This window comes from Montipora foliosa, chromosome 14, assembly GCF_036669935.1.
Source record: "Montipora foliosa isolate CH-2021 chromosome 14, ASM3666993v2, whole genome shotgun sequence".
Classification (NCBI taxonomy): domain Eukaryota; kingdom Metazoa; phylum Cnidaria; class Anthozoa; order Scleractinia; family Acroporidae; genus Montipora; species Montipora foliosa.
Window position 1 is genome coordinate 22713401 of NC_090882.1, and position 12500 is coordinate 22725900.

The 12500-nt window shown below is 40.9% G+C and overlaps 1 pseudogene; it reads left to right on the plus strand.

Moving 5' to 3' along the window:
* LOC137984522 (uncharacterized) overlaps positions 1-12500 on the plus strand; it is a 28285-nt pseudogene that overhangs the window by 10817 nt on the left and 4968 nt on the right.

Sequence of the window (12500 nt, forward strand, 5' to 3'; positions counted from 1 at the left end):
TTGTAAAATGAACAATCCCTGAAATACTGTGAATTTTAAAGCCGGAAATCGGCTTTTATTCTTTCGAACAACGTCTAGGCTACCTGAACCCTCTTGTTTTATAATTTCCCCCGGGATTGTTAAGAAGAAGTAATAAATGCTTTATAAATACCATCGTAGAGACTTGCAAAGCACTTGTTTACTGGTTTTGATTGGAATCAATGCCGTTAACAACATTTCTAAATGTAAAAAACTATCTACGATCGCACTTAACCCTATCATTGGATCACGGAATGTGGACTGCGGACTTTGGACTACGGAATTCAACTGGATATCGACCAATACAGTATATTGTAACATTTAAAAATAATCTCTGAAATACTGTGAACTTAAAGGAAGTCAGCTAAAAATCCTTCGAACAAAGTGTAGGCAACCAGTAGTCCCTTCTTATTCCGCGGTGCCAGCTTTATAACTTGCGTTGAGGCGTAGACTCAGAGTTCGACTTGTTTCTTATAAGAGATGAAAAGAAATGGACACTAGTTGACCATTTTTAAATGGCCAGGACGGATGGCTTTCAACTGTAGAAGTAAATCACAATGCGTCAACGCAGAAACTGGTGTTTGTCGCAAATGTTGGTCATAAATGGTGAGAGAGTTTTGACTCTCTTAGCTTTACCGTTGTTTGCTCAGTGACCAAGCCTCTGAATGGCTGCGAGGCTGCCGGTGACATTTTATTGATACAGACCACACTTCCTTTGTCAGATAAATTGAGTTGTTGTAATTCAGACGAGTCTACAATAACATTAGAAAAGCAAAAAGATTTGTTGTATCAAAACAGGGTAACCGGCAGCCTCGCTTCCATTCTTAGTCCAGGTAACTTAGTTACAACTGTAAAATGATGTATTCACTGCTCATAATAAAATTTCTCGTTTCACTGTTTTTTAACCTTATTTTATAGTAAATGGCTGATTAGCCAAAACTTATTCTATTTAATAGAAGCTATAAAACTAACATAAATCTCACTCCACTACGTTATGGAACTCTTTGCAGTAACAACCCAACCCCAGGTGCCAGAAAATTTTTTTTTGCCAAGGTACGAGAGAACGCTACGCTAGTCAAAGGCAATGACTAAGGACTCAATTGCTTTCGTCTCGCGTAGCGTTGTCTCGGACCATGGAAAAAAATTCCTCTGGCAACCAGGGAACAAACCTCTACTCAATGCCCTAAATTACATTACAATACATTACTCTACAATAAACTCCAGAAGTTTTTTGGTAGATACATTGGGGAGTTTAAGATCTACTACGCGACGGCAACAAAGACGTCACAAATTTTGCATATTTAATGAAGAAAAACAATAGCTTTGCACGCTCTGCACGTGCATTTTTCATTTTTGAACATTTCTTTCACGTTTTCAGCAACTCTGCGACCTGAAATGACCAATTGTCAGGTTTTACGGAGAATGTGAACACAAGGAAACGTCAAGTATAAAATGAAAATGTTTGTAACCGCTGTTTGTTTTCTTTTCCTGTTGAACAAGGCAACGAATTTGAGTTTTCTGTCGTCGCTTCAACATCACACCTCCTAATTCAGTTCCTGAAATGTTGCGCTAGTTTTTAGAAGTTAGACAAACCGACATAATGACGAAAAAGTTGATAAACCTAAACTTGCAGTTTTAAATGACATTTCGTTACGGTTGCGTCGTAGATCTTAACCTCCGTATTTACAGTGAACGACACCTCAGAGCGCACTTCAGAATCGAAGAACAATTATTAAAAGTGTAGAATGACCGCTTGCTATTGCATTTTCGGGAAGCCCCCTGCCATAGGGAATGGCTAGCTGACGTCATCGTTTACACCTCTTGTTAAACATCATAGGCGGCGTAACGCACCGTGTAGGCAACAATTTCCTACAAAGAACTTGTTCAACTTTGTCATGTTTGTTACTCAGCAAAAGCTTAGCCTTACAAAATGTACATGTGAAATATCTTTAACCCTCGCCGTCGTTGACATGACTCTTGAATATTTGGTTCTAAATAAAACCAAGAGGAAATATCAAATGTCACAGTTGAATGGACTGTGATCTCGATTTACGAAGCTACGGTGGCCCTCAGGTTTTCTCAGAAAAAAAAACAGTCAATATTAATATCCAAATAAAGCAGCTCATTGACCTCAATTCCCTTACGAGTTCTTTATAGGTTGAAGGTTTGAGATAATCATCAGTCAGGAAAGCAATCCCTCGAGTCTGTTTAAGCATTATGAAACAAGACGTCAGGAATTTACTGGCAACATTTGCGTGACAATGTGAGCACCTTCATTAGTCATACCATTCCCACAAAACATCATTTCTTTCACTTTGAGTTGCAGTTTACACTGATTGTGCCTACACTGGACGTCACAGGTTTGAGGTCGTTCGATTCTTTGAGGTGAGTAATGTCGTCCCCATGCATCTTCCAAATATGAAATTACAGCTTACTGAATTTATTGAGAAGAACGGATCACTTCCGCCATCATGACGTAAACACCGAACAAGCCATTCTAATCTCCTTCTTGTAGATGTTTGCTAACACAGTAATTCTAAACTAACAATTGGTACATAAGAAAATGATATAGTCTCATTATGCGCACCTTACACAAACTTCTGGTTGATACACATACAGGTGTTGTGGTCTAAAGGTTTGCATGTGGTGTCGAAGGGTTTCGTTGATCCCAACTAGAATTCACCTCTACCATAGTTTATAAAAAGCCAATTAGTTGTCTCCTGCCAGCTGGGGTGCTTAATCATGTTTTGTTTGGTATGAAACATTTTTTGCTCTGTTCGTCGTAGCAAAACGCATTTGAGCATATCCATGCGGAAAATGTGGTAGACAAAAATGATACACGGTTCTTTAATATTCCGGTTTCATCAAATTTAAACTGCCTTATTTGCCAGTTTTGGCAACCCAGCTTCGAGTTAAGTCGACTTCTCTTGTGTTGGACAAAAAGCGCCCTAAAAGACGGCTTCAAAGTATTTTTCCTGCGCAAGCAAATGTATTGTTTAATTAAAATTATTAAGTAATTAAGTAATAACAGTGAATCATGTTCCCTCTGTCATAGGCAGAACATTACGTCGACTCTAAACAGTGCTGTACTTCTTATGTTGATGTAAGTGCATCAATTGATTACATATATCCAAGGAACTGTAGTGATAGGGCAAGCAAAAATATTCAAGGGATTCGTCCGTAGCTCTACAAGGTGAGCAGCCTGAGTAAAATATTTATGTCCATTTCCTGTAGGACGCTAATTTTTTACCACAGTATCTGTTTCGTGTTTTGTACTGACAATCTAGCTCTCATTCTTGTGTCTAAGACTGCACCAAATGCTAGCATGTAATTTATTTCCAATTCAGTTGATCGTTTTGAACTCAGTATGGATTAGCACTGAATTAGGAGTTTTGGATGGTAATCGTAAATTCGAAGACAAATTACTTCCGGCAAGAATTCACGTCGAAATTTGCATGTAATAATAATATATAATGTACTTGAAGATCGAAATACTGTTTCCTGTTGTGGGCTCCGATCCTCACTGAACCCATTTTATAGTAAACGTATCTGTTGCAATTATAAACTCAAAAATCTCGTTTAAGGTCGCTCAAACGGGTTTCAACAATTTGGAGGGATGTCTTATTTGTAGGATTAAGCTTACCACACTGTTTCACTTGACGGTAATGTTACGGTACCAAATGAAACGGCAATAATTTCTTAATAAGATGGACATATTAATGTGACGTAATAAATGATAAATTACCATGGCAACAAAAGAACCATCTAAAATGCCCTATGTATTGTGTCCGATTGTGAATTTTTTTCAACTTTGCAGAAAGTTTTATGTTTGCGTGATAATCACTCTCCGGCAATATAGGGTGTTTTTGGGTGCCTTTTTTGTTGCCGTGGTAACCTATTACGTCACATTGTTGAGTGCAGTTATTGGTGTTTCGTATGGTACCATAACATTGCCGTTAAGTGAAGCAGTTGGGTAGATTCAATCCTTTCCAACAGTACAGTTTTTCGGAAGTGTGAAAACTGGTTTGAGCCTGTTTAAGAGGTTATTATAAAAAAGCGGCTCTATGCCCCAATGGGGAGCATAAGGATTTATGATGATGATGATGATGAAGAGGTTAAGATAAGGTGAATAAGGTCGCATATTTATTCTGAGTTTATCAATTTTGTCCGAGTCCGTCAGTAAATCGCCAACTCTAATTATAAAAACACCAATTTGCCATTCACGATGGAAATAAAATTATCATTCCAAAAATATTTCTTCGATATTTCTGCATGCTAAGGATTTTCTTATCAAGCTACAGAATATTCGTAAAACAATCCAAACACTCCGCGCAACATTTAGTAAGTAGATTTTTCTTAAGTTAAAATTACAGAAGTTTGTCAGCCCGACTGAAGTGTCTTCCAACATGTTGAAACTATTAATTTCTATCGTTTGCTAACTGGTAAGGTAAAGGTAAAGTCTGCTACGAGCCTCCGGTTACTGTACCATGAAGCGACTAGGAGTATTTCAACTCCCCCCTGGATGGAATGCTAATCCATCGCATGGTTACCCCCGGCATTTTTGCCGGTACCCATTTATACACCTGGGTGCCCAAGAACACAACACAATGTCCCAGACCAGGACCCGAACACCGAATACTCGATCCGGAGTCGAGCGCACTAACCATGAGGCCACCGCGCCTCCCTGTCTGCTCACTGGAGTCGTCCAATTAATTGCATATGACATGTCGCGATCTGACGTGGCAACGCGAGAACGAGGGCCTGATCCCGCGAGGGTTTGCAGTACACGCGCGCCTGGTCACATTTTTTTGGGTCTCTGTCCCATAAAGGCTGTATTTTATCTCTAAAAACACTTCAGTGTTTCATTAATTTTCCTCTTACTTATTTTGATGAATGAAAAAGGATTGGCTGGAGTATCGAAACGCCTGAAACACTGGGTCTTAGGATTAAAACATGGCAAGCTTCATTCAAATTTCTCCAAACCAGAGTAGCGGTCAAAAAATCTCCTAACATGTTGGTTACTAAAATGAGATCTTTTTGGGTATGTCTACACTATATCTGATATCTAATTAAAGAAAAAGCATATTGGATAGGGCTTTTGTTAACGCATAGTAACGTTTTTGGCGCAGTTTCTGCGACGGAAGGATTCTGCGCCGCTTCAACTTTTAAACTCCTTTTGTAAGCCAGGAAAAAGTCATCGACACGGATGAAACTCTTTTTTCACTGTGTCTTTAAAAAATTCCGTTTCAAACATCAAAGCGTTCAAATTTATTCTCTTCTAGAGAGCACGTTAAGTTTCTGCGACGGAAGGATTCTGCGCCGCTTCAACTTGGAATGAACCATTGTGTATTGGATAGGTTTCTGTGCAAATTTTAAACTCATTTTGTAAGCCAGGCAAACGTCGTCGACACGGAGCGAGTAATGGAACTCTTTTCCCACTGTGTCTTTAAAAAATTCCGTTTCAAACATCAAAACTATCAAATTTATTATCTTCTAGAGAGCATGTTAAAGCGCATCTTTCCAGAAAGAGTAATCATAGTTTCTTTTCCCGTAAGAGGAGAATGAAATGAAATCCGCTTATGCAATATATTTATTCATTTATTTTTGGTTTAGGTCCTTTTCGCCGCTGTGGCATTGCTTTATTATCACTAATTCGTGATGTCCTTGCACCCTTATCGTGACGAGGAGTTGAATCATTTCAAGTGTTTGTCTCTGGTTTTAAATGAATTCCCAAACGCTTTACGTCAGGCTTTTAAGACGATGTGGGACACCATCATTGAGCATCGCCCTGGATACCAGCTTTGGGATGACTCCACTGCTCTGAGAAATCTCTTTCTCTCTACAGAGGGAGGGATAACTAAAGTTCCTACCAACCAGTCGTACAATGAATGGGATTGCACTGCCTTATTCCAGGCTACTATCTATGCAAAATCCTTCAGCATGCGTTACAGAACACTTAGTGATTTGTATGTGAAGCCCCGAGCTATTCCTCATGGAAGTTTCCATGGATCTGTGTTGAGCCCAGTAGGTGATAATGCCGAAACCTTTACACTAGCCATTGATCAGCTTCGGCGTTTGAGGAATACGGTTTGTCATTCCTCTCGCTTGGAGATGGACAAAGCAACATTTGACCAGAACATTCAGTATGCTAAAGAAGCGTTCAAGGCTCTGGGAATTTCAACTGCATCGATTGATGCCTTTAGAAGTTTGACTGCATCTGACTTTCCAATAGCAGAAGTCCGTAAGTTGGAACAACAAGTAAGGGAAGAGAAGCAAGCACACATAAAATGTTTAGAGAGCAGAAATGCAGATATGGAAAAGATTGAGGAGTCCTTAGCAGCCATAGAACAGAAAGTGGAAAGCCTCACTGCCAGCAAAGAAGAGGTCGCTATGCTAGAGCAAAGGGTTGCGGAGCATATGAATTCAGCTGAGGAGGGCTTGAGGATGCAACAGGAAGATATAAGTGCGTTAGGAAAGGAGATCCATGAGCTAAAAAAGAAGGAAGAGGAACGAAATACAGAAACAGAAAATTCAGGTAAAAAGAAGGACTTAACTGTTTTCAAGCCTCTTTCTAAAAAGCAGGATATAGCAATAGGCGTAATAAGCAACTTACTGTTTCTCAATGAAAAGATGACAACAAGACGGACAGATCTTCCGTGCATCAATAAAAACCATATCTCGCGTCGTTAAAAAAAAAGACACAAGTCACATAAAAATAAACGAGACTGTTACATTACCGCTTGAAACTGCTTCTGCACTTGCCGCGCGCTTCTTGTAGGTTTCTTTTCCACTACAAAAGGCATTCTTAAGTTTTTGAAAGTGTCACAACTGTAACATTTGTAAGACTGCGTGACTGTTTGAAAAGTGATTGGATCGAAAAGTGAAGTCAACGTACAGGTTTTCAAGTGGGTAATTTTAAATCCTTTCGTTCGTTCACAAAGACACTCTGTTTTCTAAGCGTTGTAATTTAAACATTTCCGAGCGGTACAGTAGTTGAAACCAAAGAGAGAAACGATCCTCGCACTTTTCTAGACAATTTAAGCAATTGTGTCAAAATTCAGGTGGTTCCAATGGTGCAATGCTCTACCAACTGAACTATGCGAAGCCACACAGCTGGAAGCGGGTAGATTTGGTGGGCTCATGTGTTTCCGTGAAAGGATTCAATGAAGGAAATGTAGATATTACATTGAAGTGCGGGCTATTTAACGGTTATATCGCGAAAGCGAGCGCGATATCGCCTAATACTTAGACCGACGAGGCCGAAGACCGAGTCGGCTAAAATTAGGCGATATCACGCAAGCTTGCGCGCTATAACTGTATTATAATTCAACACGTTGATAACAAGTGAAAGATTCCGAACTTGTAACATTTGTGAAGCGGCGCCGTTCCGTCATTTTCACATTCTCTTGCGAAATCTGCATCTATCTCCGAGTAGACGTCATGTAGGCCTGCATCTATCAGTGTATCAGTGTATCAATGTGTTGATTTATTAAGACTAATATCTTCATTTCTTTAGTTATTAAATTTGTTCTACAGCTAAGCAAATCAAAGCCTTAGGCCAATTTGTGAGAAGACGTCACAAACAAATTATCTTTAATTTATGCCGTGAAGAGGAGTTTCTCCGCTGACGTCATCTCAGGAACGTGGCCAATACTGTATAGGGTCTGTCTTGGTTTAAATGACTGCAAATACATTTTGCTACCTCTACAATGCAATGGAAAGGAAACGGGAAATATGTCTGTTAAATTATAATTTCAGTTATGTTCACAAAGTTAAAGATGATATTTGTTCTTACTTCTTCAAAACCTTCTCTACAGTTTACAAAGTCTCAACGAGACAAAGGATATCCAAAAAATAATAACAAGTAAGCAATGTCTACTTTGTATTTTACTTTGCATTACAAAGACATCAAGCCAACAGTGCCAAGATCTCGTCTTCCTTCAATGGTTCCAAACTTCACTGGCCGACAGAGTGAATGCCAAGAGATCGTGGATCTCGTGACTTCCGAACATACCCGAATCGTGACGATCTGGGGCTCACCCGGATTCGGAAAAACATCGGTGGCAATAGCAGTGGGGCACCAACTGCAGTCTCGAGGCTTTCCTGTTTGTTTTCTTTCGTCGCGAGGACTCCAGACAAAGGCAGATCTGATATCAAAGCTTTTCAGCCTCGCAAGACAACCCACCACGAGTCAGAGATCAGTACCTCAGCCTCTGTCGTTAGAAGATGAGTTAATCGAGACCCTCGGCAACATTTCAGATTCCCTCGTATTTATTCTTGATAATGTAGATGATCTACTAGAGAGTGGAATTCCAAAAGTAAAAGAAGACGTCCTAAAACTATTTGAAGAAATTATCATGCAAAATGAGAAGATAACTCTGGTGGTGACCACACGAGAATCATTTGAGTTTACGAACTTGAATTTCCAAGGTCACAAATCAATAAGAATAAGGCCACTGGATGATACCTCATCTCATGCTCTAGTTCGTGAATTGGTGCCAAATGCTAGTCTCGATGACTGCGCTAGAATTGTCCAAATATGTGGGTGTGTGCCTCTTGCAATGATGTTAATGTGCTCTCTAGTTTGTGAAGATGATGTTCAAACAAGTCAGTGTTTGAACGAAATCACTGAGTCCGCAACAGAAAGTATCGTCGATATCTTAGACAATCCAGATTATCCAGCTAATCAACGAATAAAGTTGCTGTATGAAAAGTCTTTCCTCCGACTTTCTCCCGCAGAAAAAGAAGCGTTTGTGTCTTTGTCTGTTCTTCCGGGATGTTTTACCACGGATCTCGCCTCAGCTGTATTGAATGTTACGGGAGTGATTAAGACCAAGAAAATGTTGCAGCGACTCCGAAGAAAGTCTCTTCTCGATTCAAACTCCCACTCTGTAAAATTTGCAATGCATAAGCTCCTTCAGTCATTTGCTAAAGAAGCAGGCCAACAGCGTATGGAAGAAATAGTAGCAATTGCAAAGTGCCGTTTCCATGCGTATTTCATTTCTCGTTTCGACAAATTGAACGATGAGTTTCTAGATTGTCATTCCATGGATGCATTCGTTGCATTTTATGAGGAAAAACAGCTTTTCATAGAAAGCCTAGTAGACGGTTGCACTGATCCCAGGATAGCCGAGAATGTTTTCAAAGTTTTGATAAAGGCAGAAATGTTTCTGGACTCGCTGTTTTGGTGTTCCACAGAATCTTATAATTTTGATAATATCTACGATTCGGCCTTAAAGGCAGCCAGTGCTCTGGGAAATATACATTACCAGAGGCATCTATTAGTTTCTAAATCTTTTGCTGAAATTACTTGGGGAGCAGAAGGAAATGCAATGCAACTTCTCAAGAAGGCATATGAAATGGAGTCGACATCTTGTTCAGGTGCTGATGATGAAAGGAGCAAATTCTTGTGTTACTTTGGCATCTGTCAGCTTGTTATTGGCAAAGTTAAGAGCGGGATACAGTGCCTGCTAGAGGCTGTTTCTTTAATGCATGAAAGTGGAGAGCAGAAAATTCTGAGGCTCGTTGTTTACCAAGTCATTGCTGTCTATTATCAGTTCTTAAAGGACCCATCTACCTCGACTTACTACTATAACAAAGCACGCAAAGAATGCAATTCCGCGGCAGACGAGCAACTGATTGTTATTCCACCTCTTGGATGCAAAGGAAAAGAACCAAAAAATTGCAAAAAGCTTCAAACAAACACTTTTGACTCGGGTAATTATTGCCCATTGCAATTGCTAGTTATACTTCACATCAGGAAAGCTGCAAAGAACTTCTTTGACACTGACACCCAGCAATTTGTAATCAACCCTGCTCTTCGAATATTAAATGATCTCCAGATAAATTCCAAAACCCCTTTTTATTTGTTTCATTTTTGCGGTAATGTTATGGCACTTCTAAGGTCAACATTCACAGAAGAGGGAATTGTTGGCGGATCAGGTTTCAAAGAATCAGTCGCACGTCACCAAGCAACACTCGAGCAATTCAAACATAGCTCTTCAGGCCCAGAGGGGAAAGTTGATTCAACCGTGACCTTTCGTTCTCAAGAATGCAACCAGCCTCTCGCAAAGTTCTACCAAGACTTCGGTGAATTGCATCAAAGCAAAAACAACTACTCAAAGGCTCTATATTTCAAAACGTGCGCTCTTAATATCATATTGAGAACAAATAGACAGGAAGAAAATGCATTCTTAGCCCATAGCTACCATTCACTCGGGGAGACACAGTATTCGCTTGGTGATTTTACTTCTGCTCTCCACTCCGCCAAACGGGCATTGCAAGTGCGAATGAAAGTGTTCGGAGAAGATCATGCAAGCACAGCTGATAGTTACCATTTACTCGACATGACACACCATTCGTTAGGTGATTTTACTTCTTCTCTCCAGTCTCCCATAAGGGCATTGCAAGTGCGAATAAAAGTGTTTGGAGAAGATCATGCAAGCACAGCTGATAGTTACGATTCACTCGGGGTGACACAGCATTCGTTAGGTGATTTTACCTCTGCTCTCCAGTCTGCCAAATGGGCATTGCAAGTGCGAATAAAAGTGTTCGGAGAAGATCATGCAAGCACAGCTGATAGTTACCATTTACTTGGGAAGATACAGAATTCGTTAGGTGATTTTACCTCTGCTCTCCAGTCTACCAAACGGGCATTGCAAGTGCGAATGAAGGTGTTCGGAGAAGATCATGCAAGCACAGCTGATAGTTACCATTTACTTGGGGTGACACAGCATTCGTTAGGTGATTTTACCTCTGCTCTCCAGTCTGCCAAACGGGCATTGCTAGTGCGAATAAAAGTGTTCGGAGAAGATCATGCAAGCACAGCTGATAGTTACCATTTACTTGGGGTAATGCAGAATTCATTAGGTGATTTTACCTCTGCTCTCCAGCCTACCAAACGGGCATTGCAAGTGCGAATAAAAGTGTTCGGAGAGGATCATGCAATCACAGCTGATAGTTATGATTTACTCGGGGTGATACAGCATTCGTTAGGTGATTTAACCTCCGCTCTCCAGTCTGCCAAACGGGCATTGCAAGTGCGAATAAAAGTGTTCGGAGAAGATCATGCAAGCACAGCTGATAGTTATGATTTACTCGGGGTGATACAGCATTCGTTAGGTGATTTTACCTCTGCTCTCCAGTCTGCCAAACGGGAATTGCAAGTGTGAATAAAAGTGTTCGGAGAAGATCATGCAAGCACAGCTGATAGTTACGATTCACTCGGGGTGACAAAGCATTTGTTAGGTGATTTTACCTCTGCTCTACAGTCCAAGCAGCGGTCGTTAGATATACGGATAAAAGTGTTAGGTGAAGATCATGAGAGCACAGCTGAAAGTTACCATTCACTCGGGGTGACACACTATTCGTTAGGTGATTTTATTTCCGCTCTCCAGTCTGCCAAACGGGCATTGCAAGTGCGAATAAAAGTGTTTGGAGAAGATCATGCAGGCACAGCTGATAGTTATGATTTACTCGGGGTGATACAGCATTCGTTAGGTGATTTTACCTCTGCTCTCCAGTCTGCCAAACGGGAATTGCAAGTGCGATTAAAAGTGTTCGGAGAAGATCATGCAAGCACAGCTGATAGTTACTATTCACTCGGGGTGACACAGCATTCGTTAGGTGATTTTACCTCTGCTCTACAGTCCAAGCAGCGGTCGTTAGATATACGGCTAAAAGTGTTAGGTGAAGATCATGAGAGCACAGCTGAAAGTTACCATTCACTCGGGGTGACACACTATTCGTTAGGTGATTTTACCTCCGCTCTCCAGTCTGCCAAACGGGCATTGCAAGTGCGAATAAAAGTGTTCGGAGAAGATCATGCAAGCACAGCTGATAGTTATGATTTACTCGGGGTGATACAGCATTCGTTAGGTGATTTTACCTCTGCTCTCCAGTCTGCCAAACGGGAATTGCAAGTGCGAATAAAAGTGTTCGGAGAAGATCATGCAAGCACAGCTGATAGTTACTATTCACTCGGGGTGACACAGCATTCGTTAGGTGATTTTACCTCTGCTCTATAGTCCAAGCAGCGGTCGTTAGATATACGGATAAAAGTGTTAGGTGAAGATCATGAGAGCACAGCTGAAAGTTACCATTCACTCGGGGTGGCACAGCATTCGTTAGGTGATTCTACCTCGTTATCGTGCTGTGAGATCAAATGAGATCGCAGCGCATGCGCCAACTCAGTGGAAAGCTTACGCCATCTTGGTCGAAGCACGTTTTTGCTCTAAGGACAAAACGCTGCAAAATTTTTCACCATGCAGGAATGCAGTCCATCCTCAACCCCTACTACAGCGGTTAGGGGTAAGGAAAAACCCTCTAAGGAGGAACAGGGCACGAATGAGGGGCGAAAATCGGCTGGAACTTCAGCTTCACAAAAAGGCGGGAAAAAGCCCCCTACACCGAAGGACAACACGAGCGAAGGAAGCTCGAATATTACTTTAAACGCGGCAGCCCTTGGCTCCGCTCTGGCTGAA